This window comes from Leucopleurus acutus (assembly GCF_964270905.1).
Source record: "Leucopleurus acutus genome assembly, chromosome: 15".
NCBI classification, from domain to species: Eukaryota; Metazoa; Chordata; class Mammalia; order Artiodactyla; family Delphinidae; genus Leucopleurus; species Leucopleurus acutus.
Genome location: NC_139157.1, coordinates 55,018,080 through 55,027,666, shown reverse-complemented (window position 1 = coordinate 55,027,666; position 9,587 = coordinate 55,018,080). Strand labels below are relative to the sequence as shown.

Sequence of the window (9,587 nt, the reverse complement as noted above, 5' to 3'; positions counted from 1 at the left end):
AGATTAAAGCTCCACAATCAACTTGATGTACCCTGCATCTGTGGAATACATGAATAGACAACCAATCATCCCAAATTAAGGAGGTGGACTTTGAGAGCAAGATTTATGATTTTTTCCCCTTTTTCTCTTTTTGTGTGTATGTGTATGTTTCTGTGTGAGATTTTGTCTGTATAGCTTTGCTTCCACCATTTGTCCTAGGGTTCTATCCGTCTGTTTTATTTTAGTTTTTTTCATTTTTCTTCTTTTTTTCTCTTAATAATTATATTTTTATTTTAATAACTTTATTATATTTTATCTTACTTTATTTTATTTTACTTTATCTTCTTTCTTTTTTCCTTCCTTCCCTCCTTCCTTCCTTCCTCCCTCCCTCCCTCCCTCCCTCCCTCCTTTCTTTCTTTCTTTCTTTCTTTCTTTCTTTCTTTCTTTCTTTCTTTCTTTCTTTCTTTCTTTCTTTCTAAAAATTCTCCCTTTTATTCTGAGCCGTGTGGATGAAAGGCTCTTGGTGCTGCAGCCAGGAGTCAGTACTGTGCCTCTGAGGTGGGAGAGCCAACTTCAGGACACTGGTCCACAAGAGACCTCCCAGCTCCACATAATACCAAACGGCAAAAATCTCCCAGAGATCTCCATCTCAACACCAGCACCCAGCTTCACTCAACAACCAGCAAGCTACAGTACTGGACATCCTATGCCAAACAACTAGCAAGACAGGAACACAACCCCACCCATTAGCAGAGAGGCTACCTAAAATCATAATAAGGCCACAGACACCCCAAAACACACCACCAGATATGGACCTACCCACCAGAAAGACAAGATCCAGCCTCATCCATGAGAACACAGGCACTAGTCCCCTCCACCAGGAAGCCTACACAACCCACTGAACCAACCTTAGCCACTGGGGACAGACACCAAAAATAACGGGAACTATGAGCCTGCAGCCTGGAAAAAGGAGACCCCAAACACAGTAAGATAAGCAAAATGAGAAGACAGAAAAACACACAGCAGACGAAGGAGCAAGATAAAAACCCAGCAGACCTAACAAATGAAGAGGAAATAGGCAGTCTAGCTGAAAAAGAATTCAGAATAATGATAGTAAAGATATCCAAAATCTTGGAAATAGAATGGACAAAATGCAAGAAACATTTAACAAGGACTTAGAAGAACTAAAGAGCAAACAAACAACAATAATCAACACAATAAATGATATTAAAAATACTCTAGATGGGATCAATAGCAAAATAACTGAGGCAGAAGAACGGATAAGTGACCTGGAAGATAAAATAGTGGAAATAATTACTGCAGAGCAGAATAAAGAAAAAAGGATGAAAAGAACTGAGGACCGTCTCAGAGACCTCTGGGACAACATTAAATGCACCAACATTCGAATTATAGGGGTTCCAGAAGAGGAAGATAAAAAGAAAGGGACTCAGAAGATATTTGAACAGATTGTAGTTGAAAACTTCCCTAATATGGGAAAGGAAATAGTTAATCAAGTCCAGTAAGCACAGAGAGTCCCATAAAGGATAAATCCAAGGAGAAATACACCAAGGCACATATTAATCAAACTGTCAAAAAGTAAATACAAAGAAAACATATTAAAAGCAGCAAGGGAAAAACAACACACAAGGGAATCCCCATAAGATTAAGAGCTGATCATTCAGCAGAAACTCCGTAAGCCAGAAGGGAGTGGCAGGACATATTTAAAGTGATGAAGGAGAAAAACCTGCAAACAAGATTACTATAACCAGCAAGGATCTCATTCAGATTTGATGGAGAAATTAAAACCTTTACAGACAAGCAAAAGCTGAGAGAGTTCAGCACCACCAAACAACTGCAACAACTGCTAAAGGAACTTCTCTAGGCAAGAAGCACAAGAGAAGGAAAAGGCCTACAATAAAGAACGCAAAACAATTAAGAAAATGGGAATAGGAACATACATATCGATAATTACCTTAAATGTAAATGGACTATATGCTCCCACCAAAAGACACAGATTGGCTGAATGGATACAAAAACAAGACCCATACATGTGTTGTCTACAAGAGACCCACTTCAGACCTAGGGACACATACAGACTGAAAGTGAGGGGGTGGAAAAAGATATTCCATGCAAATGGAAATCACAAGAAAGCTGGAGTAGCAACTCTCATTATCAGACAAAATAGACTTTAAAATAAAGACTATTACAAGACACAAAGAAGGACACTACATAATGATCAAGGGATCAATCCAAGAAGAAGATGTAACAATTGTAAATATTTATGCACCCAACATAGGAGCACCTCAAAACATAAGGCAAATACTAACAGCCATAAAAGGGGAAATCGACAGTAACACATTCATAGTAGGGCACTTTAACACCCCACTTTCGCCAATGGACAGATCATCCAAAATGAAAATAAATAAGGAAACACAAGCTTTAAATGATACATTAAACAAGATGGACTTAATTGATATTTATAGGATATTCCATCCAAAAACAACAGAATACACATTTTTCTCAAGTGCTCATGGAACATTCTCCAGGATAGATCATATCTTGGGTCACAAGTCAAGCCTTGGTAAATTTAAGAAAATTGAAATTATTTCAAGTATCTTTTCCGACCAAAACGCTATGAGACTAGATATCAATTACAGGAAAAGATCTGTAAAAAATACAAACATATGGAGGCTAAACAATACACTACTTAATAACGAACTGATCACTGAAGAAATCAATGAGGAAATTAAAAAATACCTAGAAACAAATGACAATGGAGACATGATGACTCAAAATCTAAGGGATGCAGCAAAGGCAGTTCTAAGAGGGAAGTTTACAGCAATACAATCCTACCTTAAGAAACAGGAAACATCTCGAATAAACAACCTAACCTTGCACCTAAAGTAATTAGAGGAAGAAGAACAAAAAGACCCCAAAGTCAGCAGAAGGAAAGAAATCATAAAAATCAGATCAGAAATAAATGAAAAAGAAATGAAGGAAACGGTAACAAAGATCAATAAAACTAAAAGCTGGTTCTTTGAGAAGATAAACAAAATAGATAAACCATTAGCCAGACTCATCAAGAAAAGAAGGGAGAAGACTCAAATCAATAGAATTAGAAATGAAAAAGGAGAAGTAACAACTGACACTGCAGAAATACAAAAGATCATGAGAGATTACTACAAGCAACTCTATGCCAATAAAATGGGCAACCTGGAAGAAATGGACAAATTCTTAGAAATGCACAACCTGCCAAGACTGAATCAGGAAGAAATAGAAAATATGAACAGACCAATCACAAGCACTGAAATTGAAACTGTGATTAAAAATCTTCCAACAAACAAAAGCCCAGGGCCAGATGGCTTCACAGGCAAATTCTATCAAACATTTAGAGAAGAGCTAACACCTATCCTTCTCAAACTCTTCAAAAATATAGCAGAGGGAGGAACACTCCCAAACTCATTCTACAAGGCCACCATCACCCTGATACCAAAACCAGACAAGGATGTCACAAAGGAAGAAAACTACAGGCCAATATCACTGATGAACATAGATGCAAAAATGCTCAACAAAATACTAGCAAACAGAATCCAACAGCACATTAAAAGGATCATACACCATGATCAAATGGGGTTTATTCCAGGAATGCAAGGATTCTTCAATATAGGCAAATCAATCAACGTGATACACCATATTAACAAACTGAAGAAGAAAAACCATATGACCATCTCAATAGGTGCAGATAAAGCTTTTGACAAAATTCAACATCCATTTATGATAAAAACCCTCCAAAATGCAGGCAGAGAGGGAACTTTCCTCAACATAATAAAGGCCATATATGACAAACCCACAGCCGACCTCATCCTCAATGGTGAAAAACTGGAAGCATTTCCACTAAGATCAGGAAAAAGACAAGGTTGTCCACTCTCACCACTCTTATTCAACATAGTTTTGGAAGTTTTAACCACAGCAATCAGAGAAGAAAAGGAAATAAAAGGAATCTAAATCACAAAAGAAGAAGTAAAGCTGTCACTGTTTGCAGATGACATGATACTATACATAGAGAATCCTAAAGATGCTACCAGAAAACTACTAGAGCTAATCAATGAATTTGGTAAAGTAGCAGGATACAAAATGAATGCACAGAAATCTCTGGCATTCCTATACACTAATGATGAAAAATCTGAAAGTGAAATCAAGAAAACACTCCCATTTACCATTGCAACAAAAATAATAAAGTATCTAGGAATAAACTTACCTAAGGAGAAAAAAGACCTGTATGCAGAAAATTATAAGACACTGATGAAAGAAATTAAAGATGATACAAATAGATGGAGAGATATACCATGTTCTTGGATTGGAAGAATCAACATTGTGAAAATGACTCTGCTACCCAAAGCAATCTACAGATTCAATGCAATCCCTATCAAACTACCACTGGCATTTTTCACAGAACTAGAACAAAAAATTTCACAATTTGTATGGAAACACAAAAGACTCCGAATAGCCAAAGCAATCTTTAGAACAAAAAATGGAGCAGGAGGAATTAGGCTCCTTGACTTCAGACTATCCTACAAAGCTGCAGTAATCAAGACAGTATGGTACTGGCACAAAAACAGAAAGATAGATCAATGGAACAGGATAAAAAGCCCAGAGATAAACCCACGCACATATGGTACCTTATCTTTGATAAAGGAGGCAGGAATGTACAGTGGAGGAAGGACAGCCTCTTCAATAAGTGGTGCTGGGAAAACTTTACAGGTACATGTAAAAGTGTGAGATTAGATCACTCCCAAACAACATACACAAAAATAAGCTCAAAATGGATTAAAGACCTAAATGTAAGGCCAGAAACTATCAAACTCTTAGAGGAAAACATAGGCAGAACACTCTATGACATAAATCACAGCAAGAACCTTTTTGACCCACCTCCTAGAGAAATGGAAATAAAAACAAAAATAAACAAATGGGACCTAATGAAACTTAAAAGCTTTTGCACAGCAAAGGAAACCATAAACAAAACTAAAAGACAACCCTCAGAATGGGAGAAAATATTTGCAAATGAAACAACTGACAAAGGATTAATCTCCAAAATTTATAAGCATCTCATGCAGCTCAATACCAAAAAAACAAACAACCCAGTCCAAAAAGTGGCAGAAGACCTAAATAGACATTCCTCCAAAGAAGATATACGGACTGCCAACAAACACATGAAAGAATGCTCAACTTCATTAATCATTAGAGAAATACAAATCACAAGTACAATGAGATATCATCTCATACCCATCAGAATGGCCATCATCAAAAAATCTAGAAACAATAAATGCTGGAGAGGGTGTGGAGAAAAGGGAACCCTCTTGCACTGTTGGTGGGAATGTTAATTGATACATCCACTGTGGAGAACAGTATGGAGGTTCCTTAAAAAAGTACAAATAGAACTACCATATGACCCAGCAATCCCACTACTGGGCATATACCCTGAGAAAGCCAAAATTCAAAACGAGTCATGTACCAAAATATTCATTCCAGCTCTATTTACAATAGCCTGGAGATGGAAACAACCTAAGTGTCCATCATCGGATGAATGGATAAAGAAGATGTGGCACATATATACAATGGAATATTACTCAGCCATAAAAAGAAACGAAATTGAGCTATTTGTAATGAGGTGGATAAACCTAGAGTCTGTCATACAGAGTGAAGTAAGTCAGAAAGAGAAAAACAAATACCATATGCTAACACATATATATGGAATTTAAGGGAAAAAAATGTCATGAAGAACCTAGGGGTAAGACAGGAATAAAGACACAGATCTACTATAGAATGGACTTGAGTATATGGGGAGGGGGAAGGGTAAGCTGTGACAAAGCGAGAGAGAGGCATGGACATATATACACTACCAAACGTAAGGTAGATAGCTAGTGGGAAGCAGCTGCGTAGCACAGGGAGATAAGCTCGGTGCTTTGTGACCGCCTGGAGTGGTGGGATAGGGAGGGTGGGAGGGAGGGAGATGCAAGAGGGAAGAGATGTGGGAACATATGTATATGTATAACTGATTCACTTTGTTATAAAGCAGAAACTAACACACCATTGTAAAACAATTATATTCCAATAAAGATGTAAAAAAAAAAAAAAGAAATACATGGTAATAGGTCAAGTGACTATATATGAACGTAAGTGGTAAGAAAGTCTGACAGAGAAACAACTTCACTCATCAAACCTCTTTATACAAATGTCCTGGTAATATCTCTTTCTTTCTCTCTCCCCCTCCTCTCATACCCTCCTTCCTATATCTTTTCCTGGAACACTACCCTTATTCACATTCTTTTTTTGGTGGTGTGTGTGTTTGTGACATATTTATACAAACTTTATAATGTAAACTAAAGCTTCAAGATTTCATAATTAACTCTTTCATATTTTAGTATTGGTAAATCCAGAGCACTGGGGTAGAAATTACCGCTTTTATTTTCTAAATCAAGTGCCCAGTGTTCCAGGTACCACGGAGCCACAGAAATCGAGCAGATGGCACTTTGCAATTTATATGAATTTTAAAAGCCAAATGCTGAGTGTATAATAACATTTGCTTTACTTATTATTAGATATTGAATTTTATTCATGTACTGCTTTAAAAAAAAATTATTCTACACTCTGCTACCTTTGACCTTACAGGAGATTAGGAAATTGAGAAGTTATTGAGTGAGGAGATCCAACAAAATTACAATTACAGAAACCTCTGAATGTTGCATGTAATTGAATTTATCCACGAGGCAAAAATCAATGCAGTCATCCAGAAACGCACCAAATGTGACATTTGGCTTTTTCTGCTTTATCAAGCCTAATTGATGTTAGAGGAAATAAGTGGGAGAAATAGGCAGTCTTATAGTAGCAATCTCTAAGGAATGGCAAGTAGCCATTCACAGGAGCTAAGGGCAATTCATATTTCTGAATGTGCATTGATGTCAGCAATTGAGACTAATTCCTTTCCTATCTTAGGCTCCAGCTCTTACAATTTCTCCCTGCCTTTCTATGAGGAGCGCTAAAAGGAAGACTTCTATGTAGAGGTTGGACATTGGTATATGATAATTATTGATGTATCTGCTTTGGGACTAAAAGTAAGAAAAAATGTGATAGCTAATGGATCAAAATGAGTTCTTTTACATTTTTAAAAAGATTTAGGGATATATTGACATCTATATTACAGCAAAATAACTTTGTATTTTAAAAAAATCTAAGGATATCAGAAGTCATAACATCTTATTTCTTTGCTTTGTTGATATAATACTTTTGCTCTTGTTTCCTACCCAAATAGACTATCACTTTTTGTACACACATCTGCACCTGTATAAATAGTCATACATTTCTATGCTGTATCAGTGCTAAAAGGCTTTTACCCAGTCCACCAGGCTGGCTATTTCCTCAGGAACAATCTCCTTTGTTTAACAGAAGTTTAATTTTCAGATGAGGTGTTCTGGAGAGCATTTTCTCAGTCTTTAAGAGCATATATGTAAGGGACATAATCAAGTCTCCTTGCAGACATTGACTTTTTTATGTCAATTCTACATTTTTTTTAACTCCCAGAAATTTTAATAAAATGAGAGATCAGCCTTTCAGAGAGCATTCATATATATCAACAGAAGTAGATTGAAAGGCTTCTTGAAGCAAAAATCTGCCATATTATCCCTGCTTATAAATTTCATAATGCATTTGAAGGAAGTAAGAGCCTGGAAAGTTACTAAAATCTTACTCATATTGTTGATATCTATTGCTGTCAAAGCCCCAAAGATTCTTACTTGAAAGAAACAAAATGTTCACAAGTTTCTTCTCTAGGAATTTGGAATACAATGCTGTAATTTAGAGAAGTGTGTTGTTAAGGAGTGATCAGCTGAAACTACACAGGAAGATGATGAACAAATGATAACTTTCTAGAACTTGTGGAATTTGAAATGTAATTCCTAAGACTCACTCTTTTAGCTTCATAATACTAATAAGGTCTTAGAAGCATGAATCATCCTATTAAAATTACACTCACATAAAGTGTTAAGATTTAGACATGTCTTTTTGGGGATGTATAGTCCAATTCACTACAATACGTAACTGGCGTGTGCTCTCATTGCAAAGTAATGGATAACACTGAACATGCCATTTACATGTAACTGCACATTGATTTATTTAAAAAGAAGATATATATATTGAACAAAAATTAAAGATTATCTTTAGAAATATAAACACTAAATTTTTGTTTGTTTTTAAGTAAATGGTTTAATGGTTAAGATATGCTGGTTAAAAAAATTGGTACCCAGGAAACAATTCCATTTTTCTTAATAACTTGATTTGTTTTAAATAGACTACTTTTTAGAGCAGTTTTAGGTTCATAGTAAAGGAGCAGAAAGTACAGGGGTCCCCATATACCCACTGGCCCCTTGGGTTCTCTATTCTGTTCCATTGGTTAATTTGTCTACTCTTTCACCAATATCACAATGTCTTGATTACTTCAGCTTAAGTAAGTCTTGAAGTCAGGTATTGTCAGCCCTCCAACTTGGTTCTCCTTCAGTATTGTGTTAGTCTGGGTCTTTTGTCTCTCCATATAAACTTTAGTATCAGTTTCTCATATCTGTGAAATAAATTGCCCGGATCATGAGTGGGATTGCATTGATTCTATAGATCATGTTAAGAAGAAATGACAACTTGACAATGTGTGATGTTCATACATATAACGTGTATGTTATATGTATGAACATGGAATGTTTTTTAATGTAGGAACATGGAATATCCCTCCATTTATTTAGCCATCAGTTCTGTAGCTTTCCTCATATAGATCTTGAACATATATTTTGTTAGATTTATACCTAAATGTTTCATTTAGTTGGGTGCTAATGTAAATGATATTTTGATTTTTCATTTCAAATTCTGCTTATTCCCTGATGGTATATAGGAAAGTAACTGATTTTTGTATATTAACCTTGTATCTTGCAAGTTTTCTATATCACTAATTAGTTTAGGAGTTTTATTGAGGACTTTTTCACGTTCTACATAGATAATCACATTCAATCTGCAAACAAAAACAGTTTTATTCCTTCCTTCCCATATGCATTCCTTTTCCCTTTTTATTTACTTATCTTGCTTTATAGCATTAGCTAGGACCTGCAGTATAATGTTGCAAAGCAGTGATGAGAGATGATATCCTTGCCCTCTTCCTAATCTTAATAGGAATGCTTCTAGTTTCTCATCAATAAGCATAATATTTACTTTACATTGTTTTGTAAATGTTTCATATTGGTCGAGCAAGTTTCCCTCTATTCTTAATTTTCTGGAAGTTTTTTATCATGAATGGGTGTTGATTTTTGTCTCATCTGTTGATACAACAATGTTTTTTCTTTAGTCTATTGATGTGATGTGTTATATTAATTGATTTTTCATGTTGAACCAGCCTTGCATATCAAATATAAATCCCAATGGGTTGTGGTGTATTATTTTTTTATACATTGCTGGATTTGATTTGCTAACATTTTGTTAAGGGCTTTTAGATCTATGCCTGTAAAAGATATTGGTCTGTAGTATTCTTGTAGTCTTTGTCTGGTTTTGGTATTATGATAATGCTGGCCTCACAG

The 9,587-nt window shown here is 35.6% G+C and overlaps 1 long non-coding RNA gene across 1 annotated transcript in view; it reads right to left on the bottom strand.

Annotated features, from left to right (window-relative positions):
• Positions 1-215: 215 nt before the first annotated feature.
• LOC309972169 overlaps positions 216-9,587 on the bottom strand; it is a 238,226-nt gene continuing 228,854 nt past the window's right edge. Inside the window, exon 2 of the long non-coding RNA XR_014326789.1 lies at positions 216-398. This is a non-coding gene — a long non-coding RNA (uncharacterized lncRNA). The remainder of the gene's footprint in view (positions 399-9,587) is intronic.